The 15,722-nt window shown below is 49.2% G+C and overlaps 1 long non-coding RNA gene and 1 pseudogene across 1 annotated transcript in view; one reads left to right on the top strand and one right to left on the bottom strand.

Annotated features, from left to right (window-relative positions):
• LOC116819734 (kallikrein-14-like) overlaps window positions 1–5,439 on the top strand; it is a 10,056-nt pseudogene extending 4,617 nt beyond the window's left edge.
• LOC142047541 (uncharacterized) overlaps window positions 1–15,722 on the bottom strand; it is a 403,753-nt gene that overhangs the window by 141,267 nt on the left and 246,764 nt on the right. The window lies entirely within an intron of this gene.

Below are 15,722 nucleotides of genomic sequence, written 5' to 3'. Positions count from 1 at the left end.
AAAACCCAAAAACCACAAACAAAGGCTTTCCTCCACTGAGATTTGAAAGTATCATGTTTCCTGATTGGTCCTCTGGTCAGGTGTTTTTGGTTCCCTGTTAGTTAACTTGTTACAGGTAAAAGAGACATTAACCCTTAACTATCTGTTTATGACAGATGGTGAGGTACCGGAGGGAGGTGGTGGAATCTCCATCCTTAGAGGATTTTAAGGCCTGGTTTGACAAAGCCCTGGCTGGGATGATTTAGTTGGGAATTGGTCCTGCTTTGAGCAGGGGGTTGGACTAGATGACCTCCTGAGGTCTCTTCCAACCCGAATATTCTATGATTCTGTGATAAAGTGCATGATATCCTGTAAAATGGAGGATGCATATGCAACACCACCAGACCCCAGTTGCTAGCGGGCAGGATCAAACCGGGCAGGACCTCTACAGCTTAGTGCATGAGCCTCTACAGCATGAGCTAAAACCCAACGGGCTGTTAGTGTCTGTAAGTGGTCTCGGTGCCACTAGATGGGACAGAACACCCAGGGCCGGTTCCAGGCACCAGTGCAGCAAGCAGGTGCATGGGACAGCCAATAGAAATGGGCGGCACATCCAGCTCTTCGGCAGCAATTTGGCAGAGGGTCCCTCAGTCCCTCTCGGAGGGAAGGACCTGTTGCCAAATTGCCGCCGAAGAATGAAGCGGCGGCAGTAGAGTGCCGATCACGGCTTTTTTTTTTTTTTCTCGCCGCTTGGGGCAGCAACAACCCTGGAGCCGGCCCTGAGAACACCACACCCAGAAGGTGTGTGGGTTACACATACATTAGAATAGGATCAAACTTGTATGTAAAGTAATCAATATTTGTATTCTTTGGATCTGTGGTATGCCTCGTACCCACTCCTTATATGTGACTCTGACCAGCTCTGTGGAGTCTAAAAAAAGGAGAACAGATGAGATTGGAGTCAACTGAATTTCTGAGAAGCCAAGTTAATGAGATCTTGGAGGGTACCCTAGCATCAAAAAATCTATTATTGGCCCAATTCTAGTTGCTTGCCCACTATGACCTTTGAATAGATACCCTGTGATCTCTTCCTCTGTCATCTTTCCATGCAGCTCTCTGCGGGTGCATCTGGGAGATTATAAACTACTGGCAAAGGAAGGCACAGAACAGATATGAAGAATCCACAACTTCTTCATGCACCCTGGGTATAACCTCCGCCCTCGTGACAACGACTTCATGCTTCTAGAGTTGGATGAGCCCACTCAACTCAACAGCTATGTGAACACAATCAACATGACTACCCATTGTCCCTCTCCTGGAACACGATGCAGTGTGTCAGGATGGGGCACCATCAAGTCCCCCCAAAGTATAGTGTGCTGGGGTGTAGAGGCAAGGGGTTGAGGCTGGGCTCAGCTTTGGGAGGTGGTGGAAGATCTTCAGGGAGATCTTGTTAATGGGCTCACAAGGGTCTTTCCCTGGGATTTTCATCTGAAATGATTTTTAGTGGACAATTCAGCTTTGACAACACCAAAGTGTCCCACAAATTCCAGATGTTTTCATTCATTTCAGAAAAAAAAAATTCCAAAGTGAAAACTTTGCATTTTGAAAACACTGGGACACAATGGCTTGATTTTTGTTCTATTTGAAATGTTTTATTTTGAAATTTCCTTTCCTTTCGTATTCAAAACAATTTTAAAAAATTACAGACGTGCTTCAAATCACAATGCAATATTATAATATGACATAAAATACTGGATCTAAATGAAACAATTTGTTTTTTTGGTTTTTCCGTTCATCAAAAATTTCCTTTTCAGGAAAATGAATGTGGCCAGATCAGCCACAGCTCCTTTGGAGCCAATGGGGCCAGATCCCAGTTGGGGTCAGTGCCATACCTCCATTGGAATCAGTGGAACTGTGCCAGTTTACACCAGTTGAGGGACTTACACCAAGTTTTCTTCTCTTGCACCTTGTTCTCTGCTCATGATCTCTTGTTCTTCTGTTATTGCCCAGGGTGGTTCCCAGCCACCATGCAGTGTGCAGATGTCTATAGTGTCAGCCAGGCCAGGTGCCAGGAAAGTTACCGGGGCAGGATCACGGAGAATATGCTGTGCGCTGGCGTGGAACAGGGTGGCATAGGTACATGCCAGGTAAGGGGGCATCCCGGAGAGCGGGGTAGGTGCCAGGTGTCGGAGCTCACACAGCTCAATACTCATTGTCCCCTACGACCTGCAAACCCTTCTCGGTCTGCTACTGTGGGGCTGTCATCACTCAGCCCCTGGCCCCAGCCAGCCTTCGTGCCCCATGTAAAAGCAGCTGATCTGCCCTCCAGCCACACCAAGCCCTAAGGGCTGGGCTTAGTCCAGCTGATGGGCCCCTGATTCCCAGCACAGATGTAGCAAGTTGGGGCCATCTGAACCCATTTTTGCTCCTTAAATCCTTCCTGTCCACGTGTCCCTGCTGCCACCTGCTGGAGGGGATGGGCCCTGTTCTGGGTGTGTTGGGTGCGTTGCAGGCGATGATTCCATGACTCCTTGTGTGGTGTTGTGTGTGTGTTCCCCGTGCCCCCTGCTTTGGGGATCGGGGCTGCTTGATCTTTCTTCATCTGGATGTGTAGATTGGCATGTGTGTGTGTGTTGTTGTGTAATGTCGTCGTAGGCTTTTGTCCCCTCGCTTGCCTCCCTACTTGAAGAGGTGATTGGTTCTAGCTCTGCTCTGGGTGCGGTGTGTTGTCCTGTATGTATCCTGCCGCCTATCCTGCTGGAGAGGTTCGTGCTGTGTCGTGTGTGTTGTGTGTGTTGGTCTATCCCGTAGCTGCCCCTCCATAGGGAGAGTAGCCCTCTCTTGTGTATAAAGCCAATGTGTGACTTCTGCTTGCCCCGCTGCTAGACGCGCGAATGATGCCAGCTGCTCTGTTGTGTGTTTGCACAGCAGTTGCTTACGCATTGGTCTGTGTTTTTGCTTGACTTGTCTCCCAATTGTGTCTCCTCCCACTGCAGGGCAATTCAGGAGGTCCCACTGGTCTGCTAATGCCGCGCAGCTCCGCCCGCGTTGTTCGGTCTCCTGGGTGTACCGCTCTGGGTGCTAGTGCCTTGTGCCCGGACTCATGCCCGAGGTCTAGCCCAAAGTCTGCACAAGCTGTATATAATTCCTAGTGGATTGAGGAGCACTCATAGGGCAGTGATAGGGTGTCTACCAGAGTCTGGACTGAAGAGTCTCCACATAGACTCTTCACCCGATACTGCGCACAAACCAGACCCACAACACACGGCCCTCAGCCTACACGTTCTCCTCATACTCACTGCACGGTAAAAACTGGGGGGTGCTGAATGGTATGGTGGGATTCAGATGCTGGCCTTCCACGTGGTTCTTGGGAAATTCGAGGCTTGTAACTGGTCGGTGAGTGATTCTGTCGATATATGGGAGAGCGTTGCAGTTGAGCGTCAAGCCCAAAACAAGCTTCCAGATAAGAGCTAGCCAAGGTGCCTGATCAAAACTCTCTGACCGGCCTAGTGGTTAAAATGTGTGATAGACTGGTTTATAAAAAGGATGAATTCAGCAGCTTGAAGTTGTGGAGGATTGGTCTAAAATGGGGGGTTTTTGCTTAAAAAGTCATGAATCAGTCTCTAAATTCTCCAGACTGGTTCAAAATCAGAGGAGTTGACTTTAAAATCTGAAGTGAGATTCTGCGTTAAGTCCATCAGAGAGGGCACGGAGATTCAGCTGTGGTGAAGAGCATGAAATGTGAAATCATGGAATCAGCTTGACGTTGGAGTGATGTATTTATAAAATCATGTAGGATTGGGAATTAAAAAATTATAGAGCACTGGCTTTAATTAAATGCCATAAAAATAAGCACACAGGTCTTTCCATCTTAGTCTCTGGCATTAGATATGGGCTACCCTCTCACTCCAGGCGAGGCGGCTGTAGACTCGCTGCATGAATCATGAACTCTGGCATCTCATTGGAGTTCAAGCTTTGTTATATGGAGCTACAGCAAATAGCAGCAGCAGCCCTTAGGAATAGTACAAAGCCCAGGATTCCGTTGTTTTCAGCATTGATTACATAAGCACAGTCCCGCAAATCTCTGAGCGTCACTGCCTATCTATGGGAGAGAGTTCACTGTATTTTCTAGAGTCTGGTGGACATGGTCTTTAAGTTCCTAAGATGCGATGCATTTACAGTGACCAACCTCAGTATAGAAAAAAAAGCCAAATATTATGTACTAGCTCATCTAACTGATCCTCTCATCAAGATCTCGGAGCGTTCAAAACTGCCTGAGACTTGGCTAGTAGGTGAGTACTCCAGTTTCGACTCAAATCTCCACCATGCTTTTTATGGACACATCTCGATGTATAGGGTTTCGGTCACCAGTCCACTTGGTTGTTTCTTCTATGAGCCTCAGCTCCGAGCTAAGTTCCCATGTGATTTCCATAAGGAATCGTGATTTTGTTGTGGCAAAAGTCACTTTCTAAGATCCTAGATTGGGAGATGAGAAAGCTCCGCAGAACTGACCACGAGAGGCTCAAAAAAAAGGCCTGATACTCAATCTACATGAGTGGTTTGGATTTTTTGTTTTGTTAGTATGTTTATCATCACCTCTGTTCACCAATTAACCAATTTTGGTGCGCCAAAGACTTGCCAATTTATAAATTCTTGTGAAGGGACCTCTAATTGGTTCAACGGTTTGATCCGGCCCCATAAAAAGATTCTATGATACACTAGATTCATGAAATACTATTAGCTATGCTCCACATTATACGTGCACTCCCACCAACAACCTCTCTGTCATTCCTATTATATTGTACCGTAATCACCTCCCATGTATCCAGCAATACTAGCACCACTGATGACTTGAGGTCGCAAGAAGTAAAAGTCATCACGGCTGTGATCCTCAGAGATAGAAAAAGCTGTCAGACTAAGGAGGATTAGAGATTTAGGATCAAACGAAAGAGAGATGGTTCCGTGTTCCATAAACCTATGAAGCCAGGGCCCTGTTCTTGTTGGAGACCTCTCCCATTCCCATGGGTGAAATTCGGATCCCTTTCAAGAGTGGTGGAGAATCTTGTGATGTCATTGAGGATACCATAAATGCAAAGGGCATGTGAAAAATTTCTTAATCCTGATGTGGCACAAATGCTCATCCAAAATGTTATTAGATTTTCATGTTAGCAAATATAGTTGATGTTTCACCATATTACTAAAAACATGTGTTCTATTCCATCCGGCATCGAAATGAATAGTCCTAGTTTAACCGCTGTGTGGATCCTCAGGGTGCTGCGCTATAATGACACTAAAGCATAAACTCGCCATACTACTTCAAAACCGAACATGTAACCCTCGCCCGAGTTCAGACCAAAATGGTTCATTCAGCCAAGTATTCTGTCTTCTAACTGTAGGCACCATGCCACCGGTGTCCGTCAGATGCGGACATTAAACAAATCAGCGGCATTGCATCAGTGATCCTCCCTGCTCAGCCCTCATCTCCTCCAGGCTTCTGGTACCAGACGGTGTGGGACACCAATCCCTGCCCATCCTGGCAATAGCCATGGGGATGGACATATTCCTCCTCAGACACTATCTTGTTCGTTGTTTTGGCCTTCACAACATCCTTCTGGCAGCGAGGTTCCCCGGTGTTGATCTGTTGCACTTACCATGTGTGAAAAAACACTTTCCTTTGTTGATGTTTTAAACCGTAGCTGCCCTATTAATATTCATTTTGGTAGTTATGTATATGGTGAAGAATGTAATCAATAAATCCCCACTTTTCTCTGCTATAGACTTTCTCCACAACCGTCATCTATCTTTACAGACTCCCATCCATTCGCCCTATAGATCTATCTCTTTTACCAAGTGCTAAAAATCCCGAGTCCCTATGGACATTCGCTCCTTCTTCCAAACCTATCTAATGCCGCTGTTCCGTATCCCTAATAATGCCTGTCGCCTCTTTTCGTGACCTCTTTCTACCTTCCAGTTAATTTTTTTGAGTTGGCAGCCAATCACCTCTGCACGCAAAGTATTCAATGATTCAAATGGGACCGGTTATCCATTGTATTTTAATATGAAGTGCAACTTATAGATACTTTTTCTGTCTTATTATTTATGCCTTTCTTAATGATTTCCAACATTCTTTAAGCTTTCTTGACTGCCACTGCACATTGAGTGGATGTTTTCAGAGAACTCTCCACAATGACTCCAAGATCTCTCTCTTGAGTGGTAACAGCTAATTTAGACCCCATCATTTTACACGTATGGTTGGGATTATGTTTTCCAATGTGCACTACTTTGCATTTATCAACTTTGAATTTCATCTGCCATTTTGTTGCCCAGTCACCCAGTTTTGTGAGATCCTTTTGTAGCTCTTTGCAGTCTGCCTGGATCTTAACTATCTTGAGTAGTTTTGTATCACCTGCAAATTTTGCCACCTCCCTGGTTACCCCTTTTCCCAGATCGTTTATGAATTTGTTAAATAGGACTGGTCCCAGTACAGACCCCCGGGGAACACCACTATTTTCCAGTCTCCATTCTGAAAACTGACTATTTATTCCTACCCTTTGTTTCCTATCTTTTAACCAGTTACCAAGCCATGAGAGAACCTTCCCTCTTATCCCATGACAAGACCAATCTGGGATCCACAGATCTTATCACAGTGGGACTGACGGCTCCCAGTGGAAGGGGCAGATCTGGATTATTGAGTCGGGCTGCACGTCGTTCTTTCCTCCTTTCCCGTTCCTCCATTTCCTGTTTTCTTCATTGGGTCTCGTAATCCTGGGATCCTTCCCACAAGGTCCTTCTCCATTTCACGGACTGGAGGGCTTGGGTTTCCCATAACTCCCCAGCGGCAGAGCAGGCAGACAAAGAGACAATTTCTCTCAATGTCTGTGAAGGCGGATGAAGGCTGCAGCAGGATGGCGATCTCTAATCGCCTCCATTTCCTGGTGCTTGGATGAAGAGCCTCATCCTGCCAAGCACCATGTGGACATTGATGTGCAATGGAGTCTCCATGTTAAAAGAAACCACACACAGGTGTCTCCCATAGTCACATCTAAGTCCTGTGGTGATCAGTGACGGAAACTCCTGGTCACCGACCAGCACACAAGCAGCGGCTGTCAGAGGGTCATTTTTGCATTTGGACAGAGGCAGCCTGCAACTCGGCAGCCGCAACCACAACCGAGCAGCCCTTTTAGGGCCCACTCCACTCCCCTGCATGGGGAGGGCAGTTCGTGGGCAGTCTGACCTAGTGCTCAAAGCAGGAGTTGGGAAATCAGGCTGGGCCATGTACCAGGAGGTCAGAGTCTGAGACAAGCCCGAGGGCAAACCCAGAGCGGAGTATCGGGAGGCAGGGTCTGTTTACCAGGAGATCAGAGGCAGGAGCCAAACTTGAGAGCAGAACCAGGGATCAACAACCAGAGTCAGGCTGGGTCAGGATACGAGGAAGAGGAAAAGGGCGAGTAAAAGGAAGAGAAAGGCACACACTGCAGAGCAGGGTGGATCCCATCTGCATGGACATCTTCCTGTTCCTGTGCTGGATTTAAATAGGGGCTGTGGACCAATCAGGGCTCCTCAGTGTTTGGCCAATCAGCTCCCAGGATTGGAGCCCTGTGAGTTCAGCTCTAATCTGTGAGTGCTTAGCACGTCCCTGGGTGGCAGGTTGGAACCTGCTAACACCAGAGACCCCTGAAGACCTGGGTTCAAGACGCTAACATCAGGCTGGAAAAGGTGCCCTAAAAGGAGTCCTCTTTGCCTCCCCCAACTGGATACCTGTGTTCAAAGGAACATGGGAAACTTTATAGTTTATGCTGATTATAGTTATAACAATTATAGAGACGAGGTGGCAGAGGTTATATCTTTTATTCAACCAGCCTCTTTGATGAAAGAGGCAAGCATTCGAGCTTATGCAGAGCCTTCATTCTTCAAGTCTGGGAAAGGTCCCTCAGAGAAGTCCCAGCTAAATATGAGGTGGACCAGATTGTTTAGCCGAAGCAGTTAACACATGTTGCAAGAAACCATTCAAAGTGAAGTGGACAGCTAACCCCTTGGCAGTCATAGGACAAAGGCAAGTCAGTGGGTTACAGATTGTTGTAATGAGCCAGAAATCCACTGTCTTTACTGAGGCCATGTCGACACTACACAATTGAGTCAACCTAACTTACGTTGGCATACAGCCACCACAGTAATTCCATCGCATGTCTGGATCCACACTTTGCTCTTTGTGTCGGCGGTTTGCGTCCTCAGCCTGCGACTCCAGACGTGATTATTTGGCTTTACTATCTACATGTAAACGTCTAGTAGTTGCCCTACATTTCTATCAGCCATACAAAGAAAACTGATTGAACTGTGAGAGTGGCGCATTGTGGGATGGATTCTGAAAGCCAGTAACAGTTGACATAAGTGATACCGTATCTATGCTGGCTCTGTGTCGACCTAACTATATTGAATGTGACTCTACACCACTCGTGGAGGTGGAGTTGTTAAGTCAGCGTAGCAGGGTAGTTACATCGAATGAAGTGAAATTTGAGCGTAGACACTTACAGGGTTAGGTAGATGTGAGCTGACCTAACTCTGTAGTATCAGAGAGTAGCCGTGTTAGTCTGTATCCAGAAAAACAATGAGTTTGGTGGCACCTTAAAGACTAACAGATTTATTTGTTTACTCTGTAGGAGTTGTAAGGTGTAGCAAAATTATGAACTGAAGCTCTCTGGCTCATCTTTTGAAGGTGCTATGCAGGTTCCCTTTGACCACAAGGATGGAGAGGTTAGATATGGAGTTTTGTGCCCAGCTCTATTTCCAAGAGGATTAAGCTAAATCTGGAAAAGGCACTTTTATCCTGGAATAAGCGTGTCCACACAGACAGCAAATCTGGTCAATTTCCCCATGTAGAGTCTTCGAAATGTCGGGCTGGAAGGGACCTTCAGAGGGCTTCAATCCAGCCCCCCTCCACTGACCCAGAACCAAGTAAACCTGAATCATCCCTGACAGGCCCTTGTCCAACCTGTTCTTAAAACCACCAGTGATGACCATACTTTGGGTATGTCTACACTGCAGCTGGGCATCTCTGACAGTGGGGATATTGCAGGGTCAGGCTGGAGCTCAGGATCTCACTCCCCCCCGCCACCAGTTTGCCACGCTCCATATCACTGTGTAGACAAGACGTAAGACACAGCATCGCTCCAGGAACTCTCACTCGCTCGCATTATGCCATGAGCCGTCTTTGAAACCACTGCACGTGTGGTGTCGATGCACTTACAGACAGCTCCTGCCACAAGCTCGGGCTTGTCCTGTGCCCCGGTGGGATTCAGACACACCCTCACGCGATTGCAGGTCGACTCCAGGCATTCATGTTCTGGCAGTGTCAGCAGAGGCCAGCAGACGCATTGGGCACCTATCTTGGTTCCAGGAGATGGATGCATGCAACAAGGTCAGGGTACATCCCCTTCTTGGAACGGAGACAGACACTAGGGTTCAAGTGTCGAAACCAGCGCTCTTTCCTGGGTAGAGCTGTCTGAAACAAAACGTACAGAACGAGATTTTGTTTTTTCAGAGGCCATTAATTGTGGCTGCACTTAAAAGCTGCTCACATCCCTGAACGCACTCGCTTATCAGCTCATTAAATTGTTAAGTGACATGAAATTGCACACACACCACCATCACCACCCCCAGAGGGCGAAACAACCCACCCACTAATTTGCAGGGAGCAGCTGAGCTGTAAATCAGGGTGGACCCATGACACTCTGAGGAAGCACTGGAGTTTGGGCACGCCCAGCCTTAGCTGCGTGTATCATGTATGTTAGCGTGCGGCTCATGGGAGACATTGGCCCATAGAGCTAGTGGGGAGTATTTTCATTTTTTTTTTCCCACCAGGAAAATGCTGATTTCGCAAAACCGAAACTTTTGGCAGAAAAGTTTTGACAAAACTTGGGTCCAGGATGGGACTTATGGTCGAAGCTAGAGCTTAATGACTAATAGCCCAGATTGGACCACTCGTCTGGCAGACCCTGGATCTTTCTGAAGAGGGGCAGGAACCTCCCCCAGGTGCATGCCCTAAGTACCTGGAAATCCTTGGGGGAGTGGGGGCTTTCAGTCTCACTTGCATCAGGGTTGCCAGATTTTTTTCAAGACCACAAGCCTGAAATGAGTCTCGAAAGCAGCCCAAAATTCACATGGGACAGATCAGAGAGCAGTGTGGGGCAAGGAGGTGGGGTCAGAGAGCAGTGTGGGGCAAGGAGGCGAGGCTAGAAAGCAGCAGGGGTAGAGTTGCCAACTTTCTACTCATACAAAACTGAACACCTTTGACCTGCCCCTCCTCTGAGGCCTCACCCCTTCTCTGAGGACCAACCACCCACTCACTCCATCTCCCCTCCCTCTGTCACTTGCTCTCCCTAATCCTCACTCACTCGCTCATTTTCACTGGGCTGGCTCAGTGGGTTGGGGTGCGGGAGGGGATGAGGGCTCTGGCTGGGGATGTGTGCTCCGGGATGGGGACAGAAATGAGGCGTTTAGGGTGCGGGAGAGGGCTCCGGGCTGGTGGGGTGGAGCAAGGTGTTCAGAGCATGAGAGGGGGCTCTAAGCTGAGGCAGGGGGTTGGAGTGTGGGAGGGGGTAAGGGCTCTGGGCTGGAGGTGGAGTTTCCAGGTTGGGGCCAGAAATGAGGGGTTCAGGGTGTGGGAGGTGGACTCTGGTGTGGGGCCAGGGATGGGGGATTTAGGGTGCAGGAGGGGGCTTCGGACTGGGGTTGAAGGGTTGGGGTGCGAGGGTTGGGATGCGGGGGTGGTGAGGACTGTGGCTAGGGATGCAGACTCTGGGGTGGGGCTGGGGATTAGGGGTTTTGGGATGCCGGAGGATGCTCTGGACTGGGACTGAGGGGTTGGAGGGCAGGAGGGGGATAAGGGCTGGGGCAGGGGGTTGGGGCATGGAAGAGGGTCAGGGGTGCAGGCTCCAGGTGACGCTTACCTCAGGCAGCAGCATGTCCTGCCTCTGGCTCCTATGTGGAGGCGCAGCCAGGCAGCTCTGCGCTGTCCCGTCTGCAGGTGCCACCCCTGCAGCTCACTTTGGCCACAGTTCCCAGCCAATGGGAGCTGCAGAGCTGGCACTTGGGGCAGTGGCAGTGTGTGCAGCCCCCGGCTGCCCCTACACATAGAAGCCAGAAGGGGACATGCCACTGCTTCTAGGAGCCATGTGGAGACGTGGCAGGGAGGGTCCCTTTTCAACCGGGCATTCTGGTCGAAAACCAGACACCTGGCAACCCTAAGCGAGGGTGAGGAAGCAGGGTCAGAGAGCAGTGCATGGGTGGGCTCAGACACCCATGCGGGGACGGGGTCAGAGAGTCGTGGAGGGGGCTGGGTCAGACAGACATGCAGGGGTGGGGTCAGAGAGCTGTGTGGGAGCAGGGTCAGACAACCATGTGGGGGCAGGGTCAGACAGCTGTGTGAGGGTGGGGTCAGACAGCCATGCGGGGGCAGGGTCAGACAGACATGCGGGGGCGGAGTCAGATAGACATGCGGGGGCGGGGTCAGCGGGCCATGTGGGGGTGGGGTCAGACAGCCATGCAGGGCAGAGTCAGACATCCATGCAGGGGTGGGGTCAGACAGCTGTGCGGGGGCAGGGTCCGACATCCATGCAGGTGCAGGGGCAGACAGCAGTGTAGGGGTGGGGGCAGAGAGCAGTGCGGGGCATAATTCGTCACAGTCGTGCTGGGAAGAGGGCAGGGCTGAAGAAAAGGAAACACCCTGTGATGAAGCGAGAGAGCCCCACAGAGTTCAGCAAACAACCCCCCAGCCACCACTGAGTTGAAAAACCAACTAAGCTTAAAACGCATCGACCCGCAGTCGCATCTCGTCAGCAAGCTGCTGGTGCTCATCCCCATTGTCTAAATAATCAGATAGTCGCTGGGGTAGGGCAGGGCCACCACTACTGGGCTGCAGGTTAGACCTCGGTGGCCTGCTCTGGGGTTCCTGGAAAGTGTAAACAGTCCTCGGTTTCATTCTGGACCGAAAACAAATGTGGATGCATCAGAATTGTTTCTAAAGTGGAATTTCTGTTTTCCAGCCAGCCCTTACCATGCCTGTTCCCTAAGCCCCTCTTGAGACATTTGGACCAGTGCTACAACATGTTCGCTGGGCCCCACACCCTCCCATTTCAGCCCCCTTCCCCCCCTAACCACCTGCCATTAGAAGCATTTTGGGGACCCCCTTGAGCTTGGGTCCCTGGTACAACTGTTCCCATTCCCCCCCTCGTCAGCCCCTGCTGTCCCCTAAACTGACTTTTTTTTCCAACCTCGCTGCCCACAGAGTGGGACTGCGGCACAGATTTTCCCCCTCCCACATGCAGGGCAGCACCAAGGCAGAGAAAAGAGAGACCATCGTGATCATCTAGTCTGAGGTCCCGCACATTGCAGACCACAGAATCTTGTCCACCCACTCCTGTAATAGACCCCTGCCCTCTAACTGAGTTACTGACGTCCTCAAATCATGATGTAAAGACTTCACATTACAGAGAATCCATCATTTACACTAGTGTAAACCTGCAAGTGACCCATGCCCCACGCTGCAGAGAAAGGCAGAAAAAAAACCCCAAGGTCTCTGCCAATCTGACCTGGGGGGAAATTCCTTCCCAGCACCAGACATGGCAATCAGTTAGACCAGGGGTCGGCAACCTTTCAGAAGTGCTGGGCCGAGTCTTCATTTAGTCACTCTAATTTAAGGTTTCACGTGCCAGTCATACATTTTAACATTTTTCAAAGATCTCTTTCTATAACTCTATAATATATAACTAAACTATTGTTGTAAAATAAGGTTTTTAAAATGTTTAAGAAACTTCATTTAAAATTAAATTAAAATGCAGAGCCCCCTGGACCGGTGTCCAGGACCTGGGCAGTGTGAGTGCCACTGAAAATCAGCTTGCGTGCCGCCTTCGGCATGCGTGCCATAGGTTGCCTACCCCCGAGTTAGACCCTAAGCAAGTGGGCAAGACCCACCATGCAGATACTTGGGAAATAATTCGTAACTCAGAGCCCTCCCTACCTAGTGTCCCATCACTGGGCCGTTGGAGATATCTGCTGCCAGTAGTCACAGATTGGCTACGTGCTATTGTCAGCAGCCCCCTCCATAAACTTATCCAGTTCAGTCTTGAAGCAAGTTCAGCTTTTTGCCCCACTGCTCCCCTTGGGAGGCTGTTCCAAAACTTCACCCCTCTGAGGGTTAGAAAGCTTCAGCTAATTTCAAGCCTAAACTTGCTGATGGCCAGTTTTATATGATATTATATTCCTATTAATATTAACGATTGTATAAAAGACTGAATTCAATTGTATGTAATGTTGTTGTAGCTGTGTGGGTCCCAGGATATAAGGGTATGTCTACCCTTATGTCTATCCAGGGGGTAGCAATTGATCTATTGGGGATCAATTTATCGCGTCAGCAAACCTCGATGCCAACTCTGCCCACATATCTACACCAGCGACACCATCACAGGACCTAACCAGATCAGCCACACCATCACCGGTTCATTCACCTGCACATCCACCAATGTAATATACGCCATCATATGCCAGCAATGCCCCTCTGCTATGTACATCGGCCAAACTGGACAGTCTCTATGGAAATGGCAATATACAAAAACCTGTAGGAGAGCACTTCAATCTCCCTGGCCACACTATAGCAGACCTTAAGGTGGCCATCCTGCAGCAAAAAAACTTCAGGACCAGACTTCAAAGAGAAACTACTGAGCTTCAGTTCATCTGCAAATTTGACACCATCAGCTCAGGATTGAACAAAGACTGTGAATGGCTTGCCAACTACAGAACCAGGTTCTCCTCTCTTGGTTTTCACACCTCAGCTGCTAGAACAGGGCCTCATCCTCCCTGGTTGAACTAACCTCATTATCTCTAGCTTGCTTGCTAGCATATATATATATACCTGCCCCTGGAAATTTCCACTACATGCATCTGATGAAGTAGGTATTCACCCACGAAAGCTCATGCTCCAAAACATCTGTTAGTTTATAAGGTGCCACAGGATTCTCTGCTGCTTTTACAAAATGTTTTCCCATCTCGACTTGGGACACAAAGTCAAAATCCTGAAAATATTCATGAACCGAAAAAAGGATTTTTTGGTCTCCATTTTGGGTCAATGGAAACATTCCGTTTCAATCATTTCAAAATGTTTTGTTTTGATTCTGACCTTTCTTTCTTCTTTTTCTCACTCTCGTTAGCTTCAACTCTGCCTTCTCTGAGCAAAACTCCACAGATCGAGCTTCTTCAGTCTCTGGCTCTCAGGCAGGTTTTCCAGCTCTTGGATCTCTCCCGTCGCTCTTCTCTGAACCCTCCCTGATTTCCTGACATCTTGTTTGATGTGCAGCCCCCTAGAGCTGGGGGACTCTCCAGTCATGATCTCCTCAATGCTGTATCCACAGAAGATCCCACCTTCCAGCTCCTACTCGCTCTTCACTTGCTTCTGCAGCCCAGGGTTGCACTGAGCCTCTTAGCCAAAGCATCTCCCAGGGAGTTCATGGGCTGCTGGCCCCATCAGGTCTCCTGGGTCCTTCCCAGCATCACCAATCTCCAGGATACAGTCCACCACCTTCAAAATAACTTACTAAGAATGGAACCTCTTTGGAGGCAAGGACCATCTTTTTGTTCTGTGTTTGTGCAGCATCTGGCGCAGTGAGGTCCTTCTCCATGACTGGGGTTCAAAGGCACTTCCACCATAATAACAAGAATAATTAATTAATTAATAAGTGATAACTGCCTTGGAAACCAGAAATATCCCTGTTCATATTAGATCAATCGAGCCCAGACATTTTTTAAATAACTGTTACAGAGCTCCTTCTCCGCCTCAGTGGGTTCCACGCTTCCATTTAGTGATGGGCCGGGGTACACACCTTGCCTGAGCAGGCTTCCTCCCAGCCTCCTTGACAGGGGGAGGGGAAGGAGAGCCTCTTAGTCTCTGGTAGCCCCTCCGGGCGTGGTGGCGACAGGCCAGACCCCCAGTTCAGTCTCTTCCTTCTGGTGGGGTCTCTTCCCTCAGACCGTAGGGGCCCAAAAGCGCTGTTCGCCCTGTTGGGCAGGGTTTCCCCTGCCCTTTGCCCCTGTACCTGTGGGATTTCCCTCCTGGTTTCCTCCTCTGCACCACCCAGCTCACCAGTAGCTCACTTCCTCCCACAGCTTCTATCCTACACCTCTCTCTGGCTGGAGGGGAGTTTCATAACAGGTTCTAGCAGGCCCTTGATTGGCCCCAAGTGTCCTAATTAACCTGGAGTTATCCCTGTTCTGTTACCAAGGGAAAAGGGACCTGCTTCTCCTGGGGCTGCCTTCCAAAACTCTCCCACAATCGACCCACCCAGCCTGAGCGTAAGTTAGTGCCGGCCCGTTCCAATCTGTCTCTGAGTGGTGAGAGTCTAGCTTGCCTGGCACCCAGCTGTACAACAGCTCTCCAGGCTATTTCTAGACGCTGCTTGTAACCCGATTCCCCGTTCACTCCCCATGGCATAAATCAGGAGTAACTAATTTCATAGCACTTCGTGGTGGAAGATATGACTAGATCTGTCTCTGAGGCCACTTCAGCCCTTGTCTTCTTGGTTCAAGGGCACTGCTGGGTATCAGCCACTGGCCTCAAATTAGTACGGGAATGAGGAAGCCAAGAAGGAGGCAAACTAAGAACAGATGGGGGAACGGTACATGATTTGTCTCCTGCTTTCTGTTCCCTGGAGGATTGCATTGTCCTGCTTTTCTACCCAATCACTGTTTTGCCCAGC

The sequence above is a fragment of the Chelonoidis abingdonii genome, chromosome 11, assembly GCF_003597395.2.
Source record: "Chelonoidis abingdonii isolate Lonesome George chromosome 11, CheloAbing_2.0, whole genome shotgun sequence".
Taxonomy (NCBI): domain Eukaryota; kingdom Metazoa; phylum Chordata; order Testudines; family Testudinidae; genus Chelonoidis; species Chelonoidis abingdonii.
This window is presented reverse-complemented; position numbering and strand designations above follow the sequence as displayed.